Source organism: Scyliorhinus canicula, chromosome 7 (assembly GCF_902713615.1).
Source record: "Scyliorhinus canicula chromosome 7, sScyCan1.1, whole genome shotgun sequence".
Taxonomy (NCBI): Eukaryota; Metazoa; Chordata; class Chondrichthyes; order Carcharhiniformes; family Scyliorhinidae; genus Scyliorhinus; species Scyliorhinus canicula.
Window position 1 is genome coordinate 84,969,439 of NC_052152.1, and position 24,724 is coordinate 84,994,162.

At 46.0% G+C, this 24,724-nt stretch overlaps 1 protein-coding gene across 4 annotated transcripts in view; it reads left to right on the forward strand.

Annotated features, from left to right (window-relative positions):
• The first annotated feature begins 1,076 nt into the window (after positions 1 to 1,076).
• LOC119969104 (T-lymphoma invasion and metastasis-inducing protein 1-like) overlaps positions 1,077 to 24,724 on the forward strand; it is a 420,850-nt gene continuing 397,202 nt past the window's right edge. For 3 of the 4 annotated variants that reach the window (XM_038802310.1, XM_038802316.1, XM_038802313.1), the window contains exon 1: positions 1,077 to 1,221. The gene's annotated coding sequence lies outside the window, so the exon portion shown is untranslated. Of the gene's footprint in view, positions 1,222 to 1,356; positions 1,439 to 24,724 lie in introns of those variants that run through there. The other variant, XM_038802311.1, reaches the window with a different exon arrangement.

Below are 24,724 nucleotides of genomic sequence, written 5' to 3' on the forward strand. Positions count from 1 at the left end.
TTGCTTGGATGAATGCAATTCCAACAACCCTCAAGAAGCTCGACACTATCCAGGACAAAGCACACCTTTGCTCCCTCCACCACCCATGCACAGTAGCAGCAGTGTGTACCAGCTACAAGATGCACTGCAGGAACTCACCAAGGCTCTTTCGACAGTACCTTCCAAACCCATGACTACTACCATCTGGAAGGACAAGGGCAGCAGATACCTGGGAACACCACTACCTGGTAATTCCCCTCCAATTCACTGATCATCCTGACTTGGAAATATACTCTCATTCCTTGACTATTGCTGGGTAAAAATTGTGGAATCCACCTCCCAAAAGCACAGTGGGTGTACTGACACCACGTGGCCTGGAGTGGTTCAAGAAGGCAGTTCACCACCACCTTCTCCAGGATAATTCGGGGTGGGCATCAAATGATGGCCGAGCCAGTGATGCCCACATCCTGTAAAAGTTAATTTTAAAAATGACACAGTTAGCACTACTGCCTGACAGCATCAGGGACCCGGATTAGATTCTGGCCTGGTGACTGCGTGGAGTTTCCACATTCTCCCTGTGTCTGCGTGGGTTTCCTCCGAGTGCTCCGGAGTTTGCTCCAACTGTCCAGAGATGTGTGGGTTAGGCGGACTGGCCATAATCAATGTGCACTGGGGTACTGGGTGGGGTGTGGGCCCAGGGAGAGTTCTCTTTTCGGAGGGTAGGTGCAGACTCGATGTGCCGAATGGCCTCCCTCTGCAATGTCGGGATTCTGTGGAAAGAAACTGAGCACCTTTGTCCAAAGGGTTTCCGCAACAGAGCAAACGACTCACTCGTTAACCCTTTTGCAGACACAATAGTCAGCTAATTCTCTCGACTTCAAATTCAACGTGCTCCCACCAGGAGCCGTGCTCACTCTTCCCACTGGGCTGCTGGTGGAGTGAGGCTGGCATCAATGGCCAGTGAATGGGGAGCCTGGCGCCTCCTGCAGCAGCGATCGGCCATTGGCTGCAAGCCGCTCTGATTGACGGATCGCGCCGCCAATCGCTTTCGGGGCCCGTCCCCTCCCTCCCCGACCGGCACCGCCCCCTCGCAGCGCTCTCGGAAACAACATGGCGGCGGCGGCGGTGGGTTCCCAAAGACTCCCCTGTTGTGAAGTGACTCGCTCGCACCCCTTCGCAAGCATTCAATTTTAATTCTGCCAAAATGCATTATTTGAAAGCCCTCCAGTAGCGACTTCTCCGGTAAGTGATGAACAGCCACAGTTGAGGATGAATTCCCCGCCTCCCCATTCACTCCTGTGTTGTGTCCTGAATCAGACCCAGGGGATTCCTCCAGGCTCTAACGCCCGCCGCTCTCCCTCCCTCAGCCTGAACAGATTTAGGTACATTTCACTCGAACTGCTTCCACTCATCCACTCTGCATCCGCAGACACCTGGGGCTGGTCCGTACGTCTGGGAGGTCTGTTTATTTTAACCCCCACCCCTCAAAGTACCTGAAACATTTTGTTATCTATTTAATTGCATTATTACAGCATTTTAATTCGGAAAAAACGAGCTTGTGTCGTTTAAATTCTTTTGGGAAATCGAAATTTAGGAATGTCTACGAATTGAGGAATCTGGAAATCCACTCTTCTCCTTGGCTTGGAGATCCTGAGAACGATTTTTCTCGGATATGTCAAGGCTCGGTTGTTTGCCTTTGCTCATTTTGTTTAATTCAGAAACGAGCGTTTCTTTGTGTTCTTGCAGATTCTTAAGGCAATCAAGCTGCGCTTCTGTGTATTGAGTCAATGGGTTTATCACAGGTCTGATTCTTTGTGGTCAGATTTCTTTCTCTGTCTCTTTGAACGAACAGCGGTTGTCTGACTGGGGCTCTTGGGCTTCGGAAGTCAATCCAGGAGTATTTCTTATTACTGTTACTATTGGGGTTATTGACTATCCACTACTACAGCCTCCATTCCTTTTTTCGCAGCTCGTGTTTTGTTCCACATGATCGTAAGGTCGCGGCTCGAGATTTAGTCTGTTCCATAAACCACGCATTTTCTGAAAAGTGTGCGCCAGTGGGGAAAAAATTATGGATTTTCGTTAACAATTTTGGGGAGGGGGACAATGGCGATGTTCTGTTTCCCTTGATGAGTACATTCAAAAGCGACTGATTTCCAAACAATATTGGTCTTGGTTACAGCTGATTTCTTAATAATAATAATGATTTTGATTGATTTTGTTTCGAATTGTGTCACATTCAACTTTCAAGGTTTTGGATTTTTACGCCGAGGCTTTGTAGGGCAAATTGACCCATTTCGCTGCATTTACTGTATGGCGGTTATCAGCTTAATCCATTGATTTCGCGTCCAAATTCTGCGTTAATGCTTAAAAACAGTAGGCTTTTATGAATTTCCTGAGTACTTCAGATTTTCAATTGGTTTGACTTTTTGTTAAAGTTTCGTATCATTGAAATGGTTGGGCCGACTGTTTATCGATTATGAAATTCATCGTCTGGTATCTGGCTTAAAATCAGTTTTGCTTCTGAAATAGCGCTTGGGTGCACCTGATAAGATTTCATGATAATCACTTTACATTTTGAAGATCTTTCCGCGGGTTTTAAATATTAGACATGTTGCGAAATATCAGATTGACAAATCTGACTTTTTACCTAAGTGCAGATGCGATCTACGGTCGGCATTAAATCTAAAATGGAACAGAAAATGGATTTGGTTTGATATTCTTCAAATACTTTCAGCATTTTGCAAGGAGTGCCCAACTCAGGAAATGGGGAAATCAAAGCAAAATTTAGCGGATGCTGGAAATCTGAAATGAAAACAGAAAATGCTGGAAAAACTCAGCAGGTCTGGCAGCATCAATGAAGCGAGAAGCAGAATTAACGTTCCGAGTCGTCTACGTTCACTCTGTTTCTCTCTCAATCGAAGCTGTCAGACCTGCTGAGGCTTTCCAGCATTTTCTGGGGGTTTTTTTTGCTTCAGGAAATGGTGAGATTAATAATAGATTTTTATTTTTTAAGAAGCATCGTTTTTTCATTGGATTGTACCTTTTCAAATTGTTGATAACTCAGCATGTAGGACTGCAGCTAGTCAACATTGACATCATTATTTGGGCAGTATTGATCTGGAGAATCGGTGCTGTGGGTTTTTGGCATAGCCTACAGTTATGTACTCCAGTTGAGAACTCGTTTAGTTAGCTAAATGGGGAGAAATGAGACTCTTAGATTATTTAAAATAAAAAAATCTTAATATTAATTTTGGAAATAATTAAGGTTAATATGTACGAGTTGCGTGGTGTGGCTGGTGAGAACTTCTGTCCATTTTAAATAGTCGAAGTGTTGTTGAATATCTTATGATTTTAGATACTATCTTTGAAATGGCAACTAGGAGCTCTGCATATCTGACAAAAATAGGATGCATGCTTCACCCATTCAGAGTTAGGAACCCAATAATTAGTTTTTCCATCTCTAGTTTTTGAGTTTGGATTGGTCCCAGGATGAAGTGTTAATATCTGTTTCCATCAAGATGAGAAGTGTCAGTAGAAAAGCAAAATATTGCAGATGCTGGAAATTGGAAATATAAACCGAAAATGCAGTAAGTACTCTGTATTTCAGGCAGCAACTGTGGCGACTGTAACACTTAACATTTCAGATCCGCCTCCTCATCTCATTTTTCGATGAGGCACTTTACAGCATTCCAGACTCAACAGTGAGTTCAATGATTTCAGATCACAACTACTACCCCAATCTTTTCGAATGGCGGTTGTTGGTGACCTCTGTTTACCATTTACATATCCTCCAGATAAATCTTTTGTTTGTTTACTTGTCCCTTTGTCATTTAATCTCTCCTTTTGTTGTTTCCTTTTTTCCCTCCCTTTTCCTGCCTCTGTCCTTGTTTAAAACCTGTTCCATGTTTGAACTTTTGGTCACAACTTGATAAAGTTATTGACCTGAAACATTAAGAACTATTTTCCTTTACACTGGGTGATGTGTTCATTGGGGTATTTTCCCATTATGCATGAAACGCTCTTAGATAATGCATGAATAGCGCCATGAGGGGAAAAATTACCATGTCTTAACAATATTTCTCAACCTTAACAGATGCAACACCCATTATTTTCCAATTCCTCCATCAGCCAACTTTAAAAGTGAGAGTGATAATTTAATGATGAATTACACTTATTGTAAGCTGAATTGTGACAGCCTAAAGTATTCAGGAGCTTTACTTCCCAGATAACCATCTGGGTTAGAGTCGAACATTGGCCCCGAAGGTGAAGGGATGGTGAGATGTTTGGTCTTTTACTACCTTTTTTGAACTTGTGTCTATATTTCTTCCCTACTCGATTGGGCTGTTGGTAAACAATTTACAAGTCCCAGTTGCTGCAAAGCTAATCAGCCAAAGAGGAGGTATGCAAAATTGGCTTCATGCTGTGAGTTCTTTTACATAATTTATTTTTAACCTCTCCTTCCTCTGGGTAAATGTCTGGAGGAAAGTGCAACTCAAAGCTGAGCATCCGAATAAGCATTGGGATTCACTCTGTGGGGAATCACCGATTCGTTATTGGGATTCCAGTATGTTGTTTATCATGCCATTGTAAATCTACTTTGCCTTTTTATTTAGTGATGCTGAAGTAAGCAATTAAGGTAATTTTTTTTGTTCAGGGAAAAATGTATTGTTATCTGTGATAATGATACGTTACTTTTTGATTTTTGTTTTGGCATTTAACGTCAATAAATGTACAATCTTGCATAGACCAATATTCAATGAAATCACTTCAGTTACTTATAATTACTTTCCATGATAGAGCTGCCACAAATATTTAATACAAGTAGCATCTTCCTTTTGGATACCACAATCATTTTAGGGAGGGTTGATTCATTCAAATAGGTTAATTATAGTTTGAATTGTTTCAAGATTAGGTACAGTCATGAAGTGAACAGACTATGGTTCTGAAGTGGTTACAGATGCTTCCAATTAAATAGCAAACACGACAGAGTGCTACTCCAAGGTCATGACAATGTACTTGGGTGTACAACTTAGATTCACCATTATCACAAATGAGAGATCCATGAAGTGCACAGTTATCCATTTGATGCTATCTCATCATGTGGTATTCTCCAACTCTGGTGGCCAAGAAGAAACTCTTATGATAGATCTTCTGCTATAAATGCATTTCCTTGAAAGATGGCAGAATAGTGTAAGACGTTATGCGAATGGAGCAAAGGTTAAAATTTGAGCACACGCAATAGTAGGGGTTACAGGGATTTTTGTAAAAATGTAAGGTACTTCAAAATAAGTAAGAGAGAACTGATGTTTCAAACTTGGAGGTCTTGAGGAAGGCCTTAAGGCTTTGTAATAATGATCAGGGTTGGTCGTTTGGAAATGGGTGCAGGGTGGACTGCAGAACACGTTAAATGTACCTCACAGAATAAGAACATAAATTCACCTGTTTTTTGCAGACTGTACAATCTAACCTTTTCGCATCTATGTATCCTTTACCTTGGTAATTCTTGCAGCTGTAGTATGTATTAAAGTGAGTCTTTTTCATGTATTGTTCATACAAACATGCATAGATGTGGATTATGCAGGGTCTACATTGTTCCTCCTTTGGTCGGAGAAACGTTTCTGATGGAGGATATCATGTTTCATATCATAGAATCCCTATAGTGCAGAAGGAGGCCATTCAGCCCATCGAGTCTGCACTGACCCTCCGAAAGAGCATCCTAACTTGGCCCATACCCACACTCCATCCCAGTTACCCCACTTAACATTTTGGACACCAAGTGACAATTTAGAATGGCCAATCCACCTGATCTGTACATCTTTGGACTGTGGGTAGAAACTGTAGCAGCCAGAGAAAACCCACGCAGACACTGGGAGAACATACAAACTTCACACAGTCACCCAAGGCTGGAATTGAACTGGGGTCCCTGACACTGAGACAGCTGTGCTAGCCACTGCACCACTCTTTATCTTTAGTAAACTGCGATAATAGACAAAAGCAATACTCCCCCAGCACTGGATGTAGATAAACACGCTTATAAACACGAGGGGCCTCACGGTAGCATGGTGGTTAGCATCAATGCTTCACAGCTCCAGGGTCCCAGGTTCGATTCCCGGCTGGGTCACTGTCTGTGTGGAGTCTGCACGTCCTCCCCGTGTGTGCGTGGGTTTCCTCCGGGTGCTCCGGTTTCCTCCCACAATCCAAAGATATGCGGGTTAGGTGGATTGGCCATGCTAAATTGCCCGTAGTGTAAGGTTAATGGGGGGATTGTTGGGTTACGGGTATACGGGTTACGTGGGTTTAAGTAGGGTGATCATTGCTCGGCACAACATTGAGGGCCGAAGGGCCTGTTCTGTGCTGTACTGTTCTATGTTCTATGTTCTATAATTTAATGACAATGGAGGAATCCAGAGAGGTGCTCATGAGGTAGAGATGGGTGTTGTTCAGGATAAATGTGGAATGTATTCTGTTCTTTTGGATGATGTGCCAAGGACAGTATGTAGATGAGAAATGGGATGGGGCTGTGGCTAGATTCTTGGGGATACCAGAAGTAACGGTGCGAGAGCATGACGAGAAACCATTGCAATTGATAGATAATCAACAATTAAATAGATAAGTATAGAACTGGGTAGGAGTAGTCCACCCAGCTGGACTACAGTAAAGAGGAAGATGGTGCGGTCAGCCATGTCAAAGGTTGTAGACAGGCCAAAAAAGATGAGGAGGGATTATTTCTTTTGTCACAGTCACTTGAAATAAGCACAGCTTTCATACTGTGTGAAATCTGATTGGTTAGCACTATTGCTTCACAGTGCCAGGCTCCCAGGGTCGATTCCCAGCTTGGGTCACTGTCTGTGTGGAGTCTGCACGTTCTCCCTGTGTCCGATTGGGTTTCCTCCGGGTGTTCTGGTTTCCTCCCACAAGCCCTGAAAGACGCGTTGTTAGATAATTTGGGCATTCTGAATTCTCCCTCCTTGTACCCGAACAGGCACCGGAATATAGCGACTAGGGGCTTTTCACAGTAACTTCATTGCAGTGTTAATGTAAGCCTACTTATGTCACTAATAAAGATTATTATTATTATTATGGTTGTAGTGATTTAAACATGGATTTCTGGAAAAGATGGGCATGGATTTGGGAGGCCACAACACATTGAAGGACTTTGATGATGAAAAGGAGATTAGAGATGGGATGCTTTTACAATGGTAATTGGTTTTGTTGATCAGAGGGATGATGAAGACAGAGTTAAATGAAAGAAGGACAAACCTTTGAAGAAAGAGAACAATTCACAATATTGGCTGACATGGGGCTCCGGGAGGCAGCGAATAGGTTTAAAGGAGCAAGAGCATGTGTCTCTTAGACTAGATTAGCTGAGAAGGCAGCTTGATGCCATGCACGTTCAAACTGCTGCCTTAATGGCAAGAAATACCAGTCTTTAAAGGTGCTTGCAGAATATCGCGGCACTCAGGAAATCTGTCCTTCAAAACATTGCTGAAGCACTGCCCTGAGGGAGGGACAGATGTTCCCTGGAACTTTCACCATGATAACATTCATGCTCCTACTACTACCATTCCACCAGTGCCCTTCTTGTTGCCAGCCAGCTGAGACTGCTGTTGCCTATGTCACAGTGGTGTTGTCTAAAGCCAGGGGTTTAGGCTAGAGTTGATTGACATCATTCCACAAGGCCATCTGCAGTCTTGCTACAGAGGTCAGCAGCCTACCCACAGCCACTGGGGTAGAACTCCATAGGAACATTAGGATAGGCAAAGGCATAAAGAGGATGTTCACTAAGGGAAGGCGTAAGGTTATTAATTAACTTTTTGTTTGAATATTGGATGGTTTAATTTATGAAGTTAATTTGGGTTCTCTATTTTATAGTGTTTTTTGTTTCATCATTGTGGCCAAGAGGACAGTGTAATGATCCCTAATAGGGAAGATAAGTTGTGGGACTGTTGTTGAATGAGGAACTGGGGTCACATTTACTGGTACAACAGTCGGAAGATTGATTGTGGACATTCTGGCTGGAACAATGGTTTCTCCTCCTCCTGAGCTGGTTGCTAAATAGCTGCTGGCTGCACTGGCAATTGAGCCACTGGCCATCACTCTAAGATCGGCGAAGGGCTGAATGGGCATTAGAAAGGGGACAGGGAGCATATAGTTTCCGACTCTGCGGATGACCTTCTCCTCTATATGTTGAACACCCTAGCCAGCATGGGCAAAACAACAGAACTCCCGAGGGAGTTCAGAGCCTTCTCGGATTACAAATTCAACCTGGGTAAGAGCAAAATCTTCCTGGTAAACCCCTATGGGGGAGGAGCGGAGCTGGAGAGCTACTGTTTAAACTGACCCAAACAAATGCAAGTACCTGAGGATATGGATAGTTCACAACTGGAGGAGGCTCAACTGTGGATCCTGTTCACCTTGATCAAGGAGGTGAAGAGGGACCTGCAAAGATGAGACTCACTCCCTCTATCCCTAGCGGGTACGGTGCAGATGATAAAATATAACTTGCTGCCAAGGTTCCTCCTCTTATTCAGAACACTCAGAACACAATCTTAATAATTAATAATCGCTTATTGTCACAAGTAGACTTCAATGAAGTTACTGTGAAAAGCTCCTAGTCACCACATTCTGGCGCCTGTTCGGGGAGGCTGGAACGGGAATTGAACCCGCGCTGCTAGTCTTGTTCTGCGTTACAAGCCAGCTGTCTTAGCTCACGGTGCTAAACCAGCCTCTTTGTCCCCAAATCTATCTTCTCCAGGGTTGACAAGCTAATCATGGTCTTTGTCTGGGCGAGAAAGAAACCTAGGGTATGGGAAGCCGTCCTGCAAAGAGGGCAACACATGGCAGTGTGAATTGAGCCTGTGCGGGAGAGATCATTGGGAAATGAGCATGCGCAGAGAGGCTGGCTGGACAGTGGGAGCTGAGTGGTGAAGAGGGTTGGGGGTCAACAAACCAGAGGGAACTCAGGCCGTAGGAAACACTGAGTGGGACCGGGATATTGGGAGGAGCTAGGTTGAACCTCCTATTCTACCACCAGGCAGCAAACAAGAGAGTACAGGGGTGGTTGGGGGAGCTGGAGGCCGATTGGGTCCAAATGGAGGAGGCCACCATACGGGGATGTCTCCAGGCATTAACCACTGCCTCGCTCCTGGCCCTTCCATATGCACACTCTAGCAGCCCGGTGGTAGTGGCCACGTTAAAGACCTGGGACCAGTTCACGCACCGCTTTAAACTCAGCGGTATGTCAATTGAAGCTCCCATCTGCAAGAACCATCGTTTACACCGACCAGGATAGAATTCGCGTTCAAGACATGGAAAGAGGATGGAGGGGTACTAATGGTGAGGGACATGTACTTGGACGGTAGAGGAGCAACCCTGGGGAATGAGCTTCTATACCTGCTGCTGTGAGGCTTTTCCCACAGAGACCAAGACGTTCCCCCAGATACCCGGACACCCCCTACTGGACAGGATGTTAGCACCGGACTGGCTAGGGGGAGTCAAATGTGGCAACATATACGGACAACTTTTGGAAGAGGTCAGGACCCCACTGGATGAAACGTGATGGAAATGGGGGTAGGAGCTAGACATGGAGACAGGGGGAGGACTCTGGATCGAGGTGCTGCACAGGATCAACTCCACATCCTCACACGCAGGGCTCAGCCTAGTGCAACTTAAGGTGGTGCACAGAGTGAACCTAACCAACACACAGATGAATGGATTATTCCTGGAGGTGGAGGATAAGTGCGAGCGGTGTCGGGGGACCTGGCCAACCATGCCCACTTGTTCTGGTCCTGCCCCAGAATGGCTGGGTTCTGGGTTGCCTTCTTCGAGATCATGTCCAGGGTCGTTGGGGTGAAGATGAAGCCATGCCTGTTCATGGTGGTCTTCAGGGCATTGGGGCTCTTAACGGGGAGGGCCATTCCCTGACCTTCGCCTCCCTGATCGCCTTGATGGAGACTTCTGCTCGGATGGAAGTCAACAGCACAACCTAGAGCCTCAGACTGGCTCTTTGACCTAGTCGAGTTCCTAAAGTTGGAAAAAACAAAATTCGCAATTAGAGGATCTGATGAAAGATTCTACCAGACGTGGAAAAAATTCACCAGCCTCTTCGAGGACATGTTTGTAACCAGCGACTGGGGTGGGGGTGTGGTGGGAGGGAGAGAAGAGGGGAACAAACAGGGTCAGGGGGTCAAGAAAGAAGGGAGGAGGGAACAGGGGGCAGGGGGGAACACCCACACCATAAAGGAGAAGGGGGGAAATAGCCTTGCATTATGAGGGGTGAAGGCCCCCACACATGAAAAAACGGGGCAACATAGTGATGGTAGGTTGACCCAGGTAACACTGAGAAATGAAAGGGGACTCGGAGAATAAAGCCATCTGCCTAGTCCTGCACCATAACCAGTCGAGGCAAGGTAAATAGCCACAGGTTACTCTTGGCTGTAATAGATGTATCGATATTTGTATATTAACTTATTCCACGTGGGTTTTTTTTCTTTTACATTCTCTGTATTTTATGGTTAGTTTATCAATGTGTTTTTCTCCGTTACTGTATTACCATGTTTTTCCCAGCATGGTCCCTATACACGAATGTAATTAATGAATAGCCAATAAAAACACTAAAAATAAATATAGCTGCTGGCAAGTGCTCTGCCTTTATGAAGGCAAAGTTGTGCAGAATGCAGAAGACTATGACAGTGTTTTACAAACCTTTTTGCCCGGGACCCATTTTTATCTACCGGCCAAACTTTGTGACCCACACCTGCCGACCTTGGTGAGCCACGCTGCCTGAACTTCGCAACTGACTTTTTTTGCTTACCTTTAATGCGACAGGTAAACCTGCTTGGTCCTCACTATCTCACTTCCTTTTTCATTGTGTTACATTTCTGCTAAGGGCTTCAGCTGATGATTTAAGTTCCCGCTGCATCCTTTGTATAAAAAAAAAAGATGTTTGTTCTTGAACTTGCCATGCTTAGTGTTTAAATGCTTTTGAAATTTTGAGAGTTTAATCTTTAATTTGCCAGTACGTCCCTGCACATAAGAAACATGGGCATTGCAACCTGATTTGCCTTGGCACAATTAATAAAGTCATACTTCAAGAAATCATCTTTACACTGCTTTGTTTCTGATTTCAGCTTTTTAAAAATTTAAAGTGCCCAATTCTTTTTTTTTTCCAATTAAGGGGCAATTTAGTGTGGCCAATCAACAAACCTGCACATCTTTGGGTCGTGGGGGTGAGACCCACGCAGACACTGGGAGAACGTGTAAACTCAACATGGACAGTGACCTGGGGCTGGGATCGAACCCGTGTCCTCGGTGCCACTGTGCCATCATGCCGCCCTTGATTTCAGCTTGTTAAAGGGTTGTTCATCAGAGGCCCTGGAGCTCACACCAGCGCTGCTTTGTCCTGCCGTGGAGTCTCCTGAGAAGCTTGTGGAAGCCCGTGAACTCATGCTGACTGCCAGCATCGTGACCCGCCATTCTCGCGTGCCTCACAATCTTCACTCGACTGCTCTCCATGTCCTTCACAGGTCCTGAACTCCCAACAGTTCACCGCCGGAAATATCCCCCCCCCCCCCCCCCCCCCCCCCCCCCCCCCCCCCCCCCTCCCCCCTCCTATTGGTCAACGGAACAATTAGGAGTCGGATGTGACATTAAGAAAGCTAATCACCCATTGGATGAAGCAAGACAAAATGCTGTGGCTGCTGGCAGATGTGGCCGACATTCTCTTTTTATTTTAAAGTATTTTAATTAAGGTTTTGCAGAATCTTTCAGAATAAAACGGTAGTAACCATAATAGCAAAACAAACTAGAGTGGACACTAACATAGTGTAAAAAGAGAATATACAATAACAATTAAATAGACATTACCCCCATGCGACCCAGTCTTCCCACATCATCCCAACGAGGCACTCCCCCGCTCCCTCCCCACGGATTGCTGCTGCTGCTGACATTTTAATTTTCCCCGAGAAAGTCGACAAAGGGCTGCCACCTCCGAGAGAACCCTAGAGTAGACCCTTTTAAGGAAAATTTTAGTTTCTCAAGGCTGAGAAACCCAGCCATGTCGTTAACCCAAGTCACTCGGGGGGGGGGGGGGGGGGGGGGGGGGGGGCTTCGAGTCCCTCTGCATTAATAAAATCCGTCTCCGGGCTACTAGGGAGGCAAAGGCCAAGGCGTCGGGCTACTAGGGAGGCAAAGGCCAAGGCGTCGGCCTCTTTCGCCCCCTGAACTCCGGGTCTTCTGACACTCCAAAGATCGCTATCTCTGGACTCGGCACCACCTGTGTGTTAAGCACCTTGGACATTGCCCTCGCAAACCCTTGCCAGAATTCTCTAAGCTCCGGGCATGCCCAAAACATGTGGACATGGTTTGCAGGGCTGCCCCATACAACTGTTTTATACCCCAAAAAACTTGCTAATTCTCGCTGCCGTCATGTGTGCCCGGTGGGCCACCTTAAATTGAATTATACTGAGCCTGGCACATGATGAGGAGGAATTAACCCTGCCGAGACCTCTGCCCACAGACCCGCTTCCAACTCCTCACGTAGCTCTTCCTCCCACTTACCCTGGAGTTCCTCCACCGGGGTTTCCTCCGCCTCCTGTAGTGGTAGATATCTGACACCCTCCCCTCTCCCACCCAGGTGCCGGAGACCACCCTGTCCTGTATCTTCAGTGGCGGCAGCGTCGGAAAGGCCACTACCTGTTTTTTCAGGAAGGCTCGTACTTGCAGATATTTAAAGGCGTTTCCTGGCGGCAGATTAAATTTGTCCTCTAGCACCTTCAAACTGGGAAAGCTTCCATCTATGAACAGATCTCCCATCCTTCTGATGCCTGCCCTCTGCCAGCTCTGGAGCCCACCATCCATCCTACCCGGGACAAACGTGTGATTGTTGCACATTGGGGTTCAGACCGACGCTCCCTCCACCTTCTTGTACCTCCTCCACTGTCCCCAGATCCGCAGTGTCACCACCACCACCGGACTTGTGGAGTAACGGGTCGGCGAGAACGGCAAAGGAGCCATTATCAAAGCTCCCAGACTAGTACCTTTACATGACGCCGCCAACAAGCTGCCCCCCCCCCTCCCCGGACTGTGCTCCAACAGTGATCTCCTTACTCGCGGGGTCTTATTCGCCCACACAAAGCCTGTAATGATCCTACTCACCCGCTTAAAAAAGGCCTTGGGGATGAAGATGAGGAGGCACTGAAAGACAAACAAAAATCTGGGGAGGACACGGTCTGCGCCCTCCCTGCCAGTGACAGTGGGAGCATGTCCCACCTTTTAAAGTCCCCTTCCATTTGCTCCACCAACAGGGTCAGGTTGTGCCTGTGCAGGGCATCCCATTTCCTGGCCACCTGTATACCCAGGTAACAAACCTTTCTCCACCATCCTGAGCGGCAGCTCTTTCAGTCTCTCCTGCTGCCCCTTGGCCTGGATCACAAACAACTCGCTCTTTCCCATGTTCAGTTTGTACCCTGAAAAACGATCAAAATCCCTCCGGATCCACAGAACCTCCCCCATCCCCTACACAGGGTCCGAGACGTACAGGAGCAAATCATCCGCGTATAGCAAGACCCGATGTCCCGGCCGGTTCCTCGAGGCTCTCAGTGCCATAGCTAGTGGTTCTATAGCTAGGGCAAATAGTAACGGGGAGAGGGGACACCCCTGCCTCGTTCCCCAGTGAAGCTCGAAGTACCCTGACCTCAGCCGGTTTGTACATACACTTGCTACAAGCGCCCTGTACAGCTATTCCACCCAGCCAATAAAGCCCTCACCAATCCGAACCTCCCCAGCGCTTCCCACAGGTACTCCCACTCCACCCGGTCAAAGGCTTTCTCTGCGCTCATCGCTGTTACCACCACAGCCGACATTCTCAACCTAAAGTCTGATCGCGGCCGTTGGGCTTTTCTCCCACGATCAGGAGCGCCACGGGCAATCTCTCCGCGATCCTCCCAACACTCAGCCACATCAAAGGTCTATGGTACAGTGGGCAGCACGCAGGGCCGGCTCAAGGTACCGGCAACTCGGGCAGTCGCCCGGGGCGCCATGTGCTAGGGGCGCCGCGTAAAAGACTCGGGTACCGCGCATGCGCAGTTGGGCCGGTGCCAACCAGCGCATGCGCGGTGGCCGCCCTCCCTCAGGCCACCCCGCACAAACATGGCGGATGGATCCAGGCTCACCGGTGGTCACTCCGGCCCCCCCCCCCCCCCCCCCCCCCCCCCCTCCGGCTTCACAGCTCCAGGAACCCAGGTTCGATTCCGGCTTGGGTCACTGTGCGGAGTCTGTGTGTGTGCGTGGGTTTCTTCTGGGTGCTCCGGTTTCCTCCCACAGTCCAAAGATGTGCAGGTTAGGTGGATTGGCCATGATAAATTGCCCTTAGTGTCCAAAATTGCCCTTCGTGTTGGATGGGGTTACTGGGTTATGGGTATAGGCTGGAGGTATTGACCTTGGGTAGGGTGCTCTTTCCAAGAGCCGGTGCAGACTCGATGGGCCGAATGGCCTCCTTCTGCACTGTAAATTCTTTAAAAATACAGACACCATTTTAGACTCTTGACACCCAGAGTGCCAAAAATATATGGTGTTACATAACTGAGATTTTCAACTCAAATTCTACTTTGTACTGCAGGACATTCCAAATGTAAATATCATCCCCTGAAATGCACATAAATTCTCATTATTTGATCACTGGATTTGAGTGTTGCTGATAAGGTCAGAATTTATTGCTAATTTGTAATTGCTCTTGGGAAGATGATGATGTATCTGTGAATTGCTCTGATAGTTGGTGTATTTATTATCGATTTGCCACATGCTCTTATACCTCAATTGTTTCGAACAAGGAACTGTTGCTGACTTCTATCTGTATTACTATTAAGAACCACAATGTGCGAGTGTATTCTGTGAATTGGAAAAATGACCGCACAAGTATTCAGTATAATCACAGTTTATTATTGAATCTAGGATTACTTCTATGCTTAATAAATTACTGCACATTAGACTATATCTAGCAGTTAAATGACCTTTACTTGAACTTCCAAGTGACCGGCTCTGTGCAGGTTAGATAAGGCCTTTATCTGGTTCCCCACGTGTGGCGGCTGGAGGTTATCTGGTTTGTCTCGGCTGAGTGTCGTCTTTCAGATGGAGATTGCGGGTCCTTGAACTTGGCTGGTCGATGTGCTGCAGTTGCATGACTGAAGCCAGTGCCCCAAAAGAGGCAGAATGTTGGTTGCGCAGTTCTTCTTATTCTCTGATCTTTTGGGCGCTCCCTGGTAGGGATCCAATGGATCACCCAAACCGATTCTGGCCCAGTAGGGGGCTGGTACCTTGATGTCTGTGCGGGTCCTAGTTGTTATTATCCAAGGCACTCCCAAATAAGGCAAATAGGCACCCCTGAGTCTGACACTAATGGTAAGTTTCAATCTGAAGCCCATTGTCCTGGGAAGACCTGCGAGTGGCCTCTAGCAGGTGCGAGTTTCTGTATAAGTCTGAGTTGTTTGCAATATGCACAAGTTGTGCCCTGTCTGTGTCCCAACCTGACCACAATTCCCATTATCCCTTCTGGGTGGCCAGTTTAGGTGGCCACAGAACATTCATTATACTCCAGAACAACTTGGTTTTATTTTTGTTGAGCTGGCATTCTAATTTTCTGCCCCAAGACCCCACATCTGTGATCTACTCTGGCATTTGTGATCTCAAGGAGAAATTAGTCTGAGCAGCCTTTAACAAGACAATTTAATTGTCCACTTTGGATCAACATTCCCATGATCAAGAGAGGAATTTCATTCTCCTCACCACCTTGAAAACCTGTTTGATGACAAAGCAGCAAGCGAGCAGTTCAAATGGTATACCCCCATTTCCCACTCTGTTTCCACTGATCTGTGTTTTAAGTCTGGTTTTGTCTGAGGAAGGCATTCTTCTTAATGAGTTCTTGGCCGAAGGCAGGTTTGACCCACAGAGGAGGCAGGTTCTGAATCCACCCTCGCCAGAACTGGGATCCAACCCTGTGCTGTTGGCACCAATCTACTCCACACCAGCTGTCCAGCCAACTGAACCAACCAGACCCCAAGATCAGAGTTGTTGTTGCAATAGACACTCTTACACACACATTGCAACTGGGAGCTGTGGATATTGATTTTAGAGGCTCTAATTTATTTCCATCACATGGCTGACCAAATATCTTTCTCATTGTTACTGCCTGCCATTGGCGTTTGTTGAAAGGATTTACAGGTTAATAGTCAACCTGTTTGGCTGTGTTATAAACACCCCTTCCTTGGCTATCAAGTTCTGGAGTGGGACATGAACCCAGGGCTTCTGGTTCAGAGGCAGGGACACCACCACTGTGCCAGAAGACCTCTTCAGGGGAGGAACTAATGAATGCAAATCAACATTCTGCCCTATATTTCGAACCCGAATTACATTTTAACCCACTCTTGAGCTGGGTACCTGCGATGGCCCTCATGATCAGTAAAGCTATGAGGAAGCCATAGTGGCAATGGTTGGCAAGTTAATCCATCACGTCTGTGCTCTCCGATCTATATTGGCTTCTGGTTTGACAATGCCACTGTTTAAAAATTTTCTTCCTCGTTCTCAAGTCCCTCAGTGGCCTTTCTCGGCCCGATATCTGTGACTTGCCCCAGTCCGGCAATTTTTGAGATCTTTTACTTGTCTTTAATTCTGGTTTCTTACCTCATCTCTGATTTATTCAATTCTTCGTTAGTGCCTTTGCTTTCAGCAGCCTGGGCTCTAGGCTCTGCAATTCCCATTGTAAGCCTCCCTGCTTTCTCCCTGTCTCACCTCCTTTAAGAGTTCTATCTGTTGTCATGTTTTGCATGGCTCAGTGTCAAATCCTGATTCGTAATGCTCCTATGAAGCACCATGGGACGCTATGAAGGAGCTAGGTAAAGTCAATGTTGTTAGAAAACCTCTCTCAGTGGGAACATGAGTAATGCTCTTGAGTCCCACAACAAAGCCCAAGACTCTGCTCCCTGGCACTCTTTTTTCCACCCTCCCCACTACTCATTGCCACAACCAATTTTGGATAAATCAAATAACCAATCGAACTAGATCAAATAAACTGAGGGCCAAATTTAAGGGGCAGCCCCTTAAAGGGATACTGCCTGAAACCAAAAGCAAATCACAAATAGAACTAACATTGAACCAAAATCAGTGCATTCACTCCAGACATCCTCTCCTTGGAAATTTGCTAGCAATTTTTTCTGATGCTACCAGATCATCCAACCCTCGTCCTTCCCCATTGCCAGCTCAGTTTTCCAATGGAAATGGATGAGCAGCTGACTGCATTCGAGTGAAGACTGACTTCAGGCGTTCAATACAAAATCCTGAGTGGGATTGCTATACATTCGTGCTAAAACTTGTCCAATACACCCAACATGTGAGGTGTATTTAGGGTAATTCTGAGAGTTGATGAATTAAGTCGGCAAGCAGATCAGAAAATCTAAATTCTTGACCACTTCTGATTCTGTTGTTTTACATAATTTTATAGACTTTTATATTTTGTATTTATGGGTTTAAACCAGTGAGGATACAAACCCACTGATTGCCACATTCCTAATTCTACTGACACAGTGACAGTGGCTTGATTTAAAAAAAATAAGTTTAGAGTGCCGAATTCTTATTTTTTTCCAATTAAGGGGCAGTTTAGCGTGGCCAATCCACCTAGCCTGCACATATTTGGGTTGTAGGGATGAGACCCATGCAGACACAGGTATAATGTGAAAACTCCACACAGACAGTGACCCGGGGTCGGGATCGAACCTGGGTCCTCAGCACTGTGACCCAGCAGCGCTAACCACTGTCACCATACTGCCCTGACATTGGCTTGATTTTTACTGTATTCCTCACCCTTCCTGATCTTCACCGTAAGCGAGTGTTAGCGATATGGAGCTTCTTGCACCACCAGTGTCTTCTTCCTCTGATGGCGCTGAGGACCCGCGTTCGATCCCGGCCCTGGGTCACTGACTGTGTAGAGTTTGCACATGCCCCCCATGTCTGCGTGGGTTTCACCCCACAACCCAAAGATGTGCAGGTTAGGTGGATTGGCCACACTAAATTGCCCCTTAATTGGGAAAAAAAAACTTTATTTATAAAAAAGTCTTCCTCCTCAACTGGTGGTCACTCACTGTCTCCTTCGCTTGTAGCTATGAGGTGATCACAGCCTGGAATGTATGCTGGAGGGAACTGCCAAGATTCCCAGATGCACTGGAGTGACTCTGGAGCTTGAGCTTCAGATCTTCATTCACACATATGAACAAAGTGTGAACAAATGTACAAACATATGTATGGTAACACACGGCTATCCAGGATGCATGAAGTGTCGTAGAGGTACTTGTAACAATGGTCGAACTGCAGCTTTCATTGAACAGGATGTGTATGCATTGTGGCCCAGCTGGCTTGCTGAGGTAGTCAGTCCATTGACCTTGAAATCATGGAAATCCTGACCACTAAAACACTTAACAATGAACTCTGAAAATTAAGAAATAGACATCTAAGGGACTGAGATACTGCACTAATAAATTCTAGAAAACCAACCTCTGAATGTTTAACATACTAAAATTGTAGAAGGTTAACTAAAGGCATTGTAAATCTCAACATTTTGCAAGAAAACTTGAAACTAATTGTTACAACTCATGTGGTGCTGCCTATCTTGCCTCTGGCTGCTACCAGATTGTCATGCCAATTTGCAGCCCATGTTTGTATTAAATAGGCATTCAATGTCTTGTTTGTAAGTGAAAACAGTTCGTCACTTTCCCCATGGATATCTAGAACTACCTAGTAATGGATTGTAGTTTTGCACAGAATGCAGGATTCTCCCCTGTCCAAAGGGATTATTGACTGCACCTATTTTTGCCTGTTGATGTTTTGATGAATTGCAAAGCATATTAATGTTAGCTGGTATGTGTTGACCAGCAGGGGATCAAGCAGGTGGACACCTTTCCTGAGAGACGCTGTGGTGCTTCTATATTGTTTTGTTATCCATTTCCCCCTCGGTTTTCCTTTGCACAGTAAAGGGTGATTGCTTTGAGATGAGGGCAATATCCTGCACACCAGGCTTATGACTCTTGGGAACTCGAATTACAATTGTAACAATGGTCGAACTGCAGCTTTCATTGAGCAGCCCATTGGTATCCTGAAAGAGCAATTGAGATGAAAGGACAGGGGTGATGGCCTGCCATAATATGGGCTTGGATGACTGTCCTCTTTGGTTCTTTTGTACTCAGTGCTGCATAACCTAGCATTGTGTCACTATTAGAGGAGGACTCTCAGCACTGGGCGGCACAGTGGTTAGCACTGCTGCCTCACAGCACCAGGGCCCCGGGTTCAATTCTAGACTTGGCTGATTGTGTGGAGTTTGCCAATTCTCCCTGTATTTGTGTTTAGGTGATTGGCCATTCCAAATTGTCCCACAGTGTCCAAAGAATAGGTGGGTTCTGAAGTTATGAGGATAGGACAAAGGAGTGGGTCTAGGTAGGGTGCTCTTTCAGAGGGTCGTGCAGACTCAGTGGGCCAAATGGCATCCTTCTGCACTGCAGGGATTGTTTGATTCTGTGAGCATGATGAAGGAACATGCAAACAAGGAGCAGGAGCCCCTTGAGTCTTTTCCACCATTTAATAAGACCATGGATATTAACTTCAAATCTGCATTCCGCCTACCCCGGATAACCTATCGCCCGCCCCCTTGCTTACCAATAACCTATCCATCTCTGTCTCAAAAAATATTCAGAGTGTGCCGACACCACCTTTTCAGGAAGAGAGTTCCAAAGACTCTCAACCCTCTGAGAGAAATATGTTTACCGCATCTCTATTTTAAATGGGTGACCTCTAATTTTTAAATAGTGACCCTGAGTTTTAGATACTCCTGCAAGAGGGGACACTCTCTCCACATCCAGCAGTCGCGACTCCTCGGGATCCTTTGTTTCAATCAAGTTGCCTCTTACTCTTCTAAACCCAAGTGGATGCAAGCCTAACTTATCTAACCTTTCCTCAGAAGACAAGTCGCCCATTCCTGCTATTAGTCTCGTGAACATTTTTGGACTGCTTCCAAAGCATTTACATTCTTCCTTAAATAATCTAGGACCAACACTCATTTAATAATAATCATAGATCATGGAATTTGCAGTCCAGAAGGAGGCCTTTCGGCCCAATGAGTCTTCACAGGCCCTTCAAAAGAGCATCCTACCTAAGTCCACACCTCCACCCTATCCCCGTAATCCCACCTAACCTTTTTGTTTGGACACTCAAGAGCAATGTAGCATAGCCAATCCACCTAACCTGCACATCTTTGGACTGTGCAAGGAAACTCCCGGTGCACCTGGAGGAAATCCACAGACACGGGAAGAACGTGCAGATTCCGCACAGTGACCCAAGCCGAGAATCGAATCTGGGACCCTGGAGCTGTGAAGCAACTATGCTAACCACTGTGCTACCGTGCCACCCATATTGTTAACTCTTTCATTTTAAAAATATTTATAAAAACTCTTGCTATCTATTTTTATATTTCTGGATAGCTTTTTCCTCATACTCCAATTTTTCCCTCATTATTCCTTTAAAAAAAAAGTAAAGTACCCAATTTTTTTCCAATTAAGGGGCAATTTAGCGTGGCTAATCCACCTACTCTTCACATCTTTGGGTTGAGGAGCGAAACCCACGCAAACACGTGGAGAATGTGCAAACTCCACACGAACAGTGACCCAAAGCCGGGATTGCACCTGGGAGCTCGGCGTCGTGAGGCACCAGTGCTAACTACTGCGCCCTCCTTCATTATTCTTTTGATCATCTCTTACTGTTCCTTGTATTTTGTACAATCTTCTGACCTTCCACCTGTTTCTACAGTTTTATATGCTTTTTCTTTAAGTTTGATCATTAATCTTTCTAGTTACCCAGGGATGGTGGATCCATCCCTTGGACTTTTATCTTACTCGGAATGTATCTATTCTGTGCATTCTGAAATATCCCCTTAAATGTTTGTCAATACATCCCTATTGATCAATTCCTGAACCTAATTTGCTGATTACTTTAGCCAGTCTGGCTCCCGTTCAGAGCATAATCGCCCTTATTTAATTTTAAGAACATTGTCTCAGACCCATTCCTTTTTCCTTCAAATTGAATGTAAATTTCAATCATACTATGGTTGCTGCTACCTTCATCATGAGATCATTAATTACTCCCATCTAATTGCTCAGTACCAGCTCTATGAATTTCTCATCCAGGATACATTTGCCTATCTGACTTTTCTACCATTTAATAAGACTTGTAGTGTCCCCCACCCTTCCACCTCCTCCAACCGAAGGGGTTGAAGGAATATCAGGTAAGCTCCTTTCTTTTTCTTGTTTTATCTAGAGGGGATGGCAGGGAAGGCAGTACAATGTTCCTCCTGCAGAATTTTTGAGGTGAGGGACGCCGTCAGTGTCCCTGCTGATTTCATCTGTGGGAAGTGCACCCATCTCCAGCTCCTCAGGACCGTGTTAGGGATCTGGAGCTGGATGAACTTCGGATCATTCGGGAGGCAGAGTATGTCATAGATAGAAGCTTCAGGGAGGTAGTTACTTTGAAGAATAAAGATAGATGGGTGACGGTGAGAGGGACTGGGAGGAAGCAGTCAGTACAGGGATCCCCTGTGGTCGTTCCCCTTAGTAACAAGTATACCGCTTTGGATACTGTTGGGGACGACGACTTACCAGGGGTAAGCCATGAGGTACAGGTCTCTGGCACAGAGTCTGTCCCTGTTGCTCAGAAGGGAAGGGGGGAGAGGAGTAGAGCATTAGTCATTGGAGACTCCATAGTTAAGGGGATAGATAGGATATTCTGTGGGAATGAGAGAGACTCGCAGTTGGTGTGTTGCCTCCCAGGTGCCAGGGTCCGCGATGTCTCGGGTTGTGTTTTCGGGATCCTTCAGGGGGAGAGGGAGCAGTCCCAAGTCGTGGTCCACAGAGGTACCAACGACATAGGTAGGAAAAGAGATAGGGATGTAAGGCAGGAATTCCGAAAAGTTCCAGAGATGTAGAGGAAAGGATTGCAAAGATGATTCTGGATAGGAGCGAAAGTAACAGGGTAGTTGTTATGGGGGACTTTAACTTTCCAAATATTGACTGGAAACACTATAGTTCGAGTACTTTAGATGGGTCCGTTTTTGTCCAATGTGTGCAGGAGGGTTTCCTGATGCAGTATGTAGATAGGCCAACGAGAGATGAGGCCGTATTGGATTTGGTACTGGGTAATGAACCAGGACAGGTGTTAGATTTGGAGGTAGGTGAGCACTTTGGTGATAGTGACCACAATTTGATTACGTTTACTTTAGTGATGGAAAGGGATAGGTATATACCACAGGGCAAGAGTTATATCTGGGGGAAAGGCAATTATGATGCGATGAGGCAAGACTTAGGATGCATCGGAAAACTGCAGGGGATGGGCACAATGGAAATGTGGAGCATGTTCAAGGAACAGCTACTGCGTGTCCTTGATAAGTATGTACCTGTCAGGCAGGGAGGACGTGGTCGAGCGAGGGAACTGTGGTTTACTAAAGTTACACTTGTCAAGAGAAAGAAGGAGGCTTATGTAAAGATGAGACGTGAAGGTTCAGTTAGGGCGCTCAAGAGCTATAAGTTAGCTAGGAAGGATCTAAAGAGAGAGCTAAGAAGCCAGGAGGGGACATGAGACGTCTTTGGCAGGGAGGATCAAGGATAACCCTAAAGCTTTCTATAGATATGTCAGGAATAAAAAAATGACTAGGGCAAGTGTAGGGCCAGTCAAGGACAGTAGTGGGAAGTTGTGCATGGAGTCCGAGGAGATAGGAGAGGTGCTAAATGAATATTTTTCATCAGTATTCACACAGGAAAAAGACAATGTTGTCGAGGAGAATACTGAGACTCAGGCTACTAGACTGGAAGGGCTTGAGGTTCATAAGGAGGAGGTGTTAGCGATTCTGGAAAGTGTGAAAATAGATAAGTCCCCTGGGTCGGATGGAATTTATCCTAGGATTCCCTGGGGAGCTAGGGTGGAGATTGCTGAGCCTTTGGCTTTTATCTTTAAGTCATCTTTGTCTACAGGAATAGTGCCAGAAGACTGGAGGATAGCAAATGTTGTCCCGTTGTTCAAGAAGGGGAGGAGAGACAACCCCGGTAACTAAAGACCAGTGAGCCTTACTTCTGTTGTGGGCAAAGCATTAGAAAGGTTTATAAGAGATAGGATGTATAATCATCTGGAAAGGAATAATTTGATTAGAGATAGTCAACATGGTTTTTGTGAAGGGTAGGTTGTGCCTCACAAATCTTATTGAGTTCTTTGAGAAGGTGACCAACAGGTGGATGAGGGTAAAGCAGTTGATGTGGTGTATATGGATTTCAGTAAAGCGTTTGATAAGGTTCCCCATGGTAGGCTATTGCAGAAAATACGGAGACATGGGATTCAGGGTGATTTAGCAGTTTGGATCAGAAATTGGCTAGCTGAAAGAAGACAGAGGGTGGCGGTTGATGGGAAATGTTCAGACTGGAGTCCAGTTACTAGTGGTGTACCACAAGGATCTGTTTTGGGGCCACTGCTGTTTGTCATTTTTATAAATGACCTGGAGGAGGGCGTAGAAGGATGGGTGAGTAAATTTGCAGATGACACTAAAGTCAGTGGAGTTGTGGACAGTGCAGAAGGATGTTACAAGTTACAGAGGGACATAGATAAGCTGCAGAGCTGGGTTGATAGGTGGCAAATGGAGTTTAATGGAGAAAAGTGTGAGGTGATTCATTTTGGAATAACAGGAAGACTGAGTACTGGGCTAATGGTAAGATTCTTGGTCGTGTGGATGAGCAGAGAGATCTTGGTGTCCATGTACATAGATCCCTGAAAGTTGCCACCCAGGTTGAGAGGGTTGTTAAGAAGGCGTACGGTGTGTTAGCTTTTATTGGTAGAGGAATTGAGTTTCGGAGCCATGAGGTCACCTTGCAGTTGTACAAAACTCTGGTGCGGCCGCATTTGGAGTATTGCGTGCAGTTCTGGTCGCTGCATTATAGGAAGGATGTGGAAGCCTTAGAAAGGGTGCAGAGGAGATTTACCAGGATGTTGCCTGGTATGGAGGGAAGATGTTATAAGGAAAGGCTGAGGGACTTTAGGCTGTTTTCATTAGAGAGAAGAAGGTTAAGAGGTGACTTAATTGAGGCATACAAGATGATCAGAGGATTAGATACGGTGGACAGTGAGAACCTTTTTCCTCGGATGGTGATGTCAAGCATGAGGGGACATAGCTTTAAATTGAGGGGAGATAGATAAAGGACAGATGTCAGAGGTAGGTTCTTTACTCAGAGAGTAGTAAGGGCGTGGAATGCCCTGCCTGCAACAGTAGTGGACTCGCCAACACTAAACACATTCAAATGGTCATTGGATAGACATATGGACGATAAGGGAATAGTGTAGATGGGCTTTAGGGGGGTTTCACAGGTCGGCACAACATCGAGGGCCGAAGGGCCTGTACTGCGCTGTAATATTCTATGTTCTATATGTAAATTAAAATCTTCCATGATTATCGGCGTGCATTTTTTTTTCTTTTAAAAAAATAAATGAGTACCCAATTCATTTTTTCCAATTAAGGGGCAATTTAGCCTGGCCAATCCAACTAGCCTGCACATCTTTGGGTTGTGGGGGCGAAACCCACGCAAACACAGAGAGGATATGCAAACTCCACACAGGCTATAACCCAGAGCCAGGATCGAACCTGGGACCTTGGTGCGTGAGGCTGCAGGGCTAACCCACC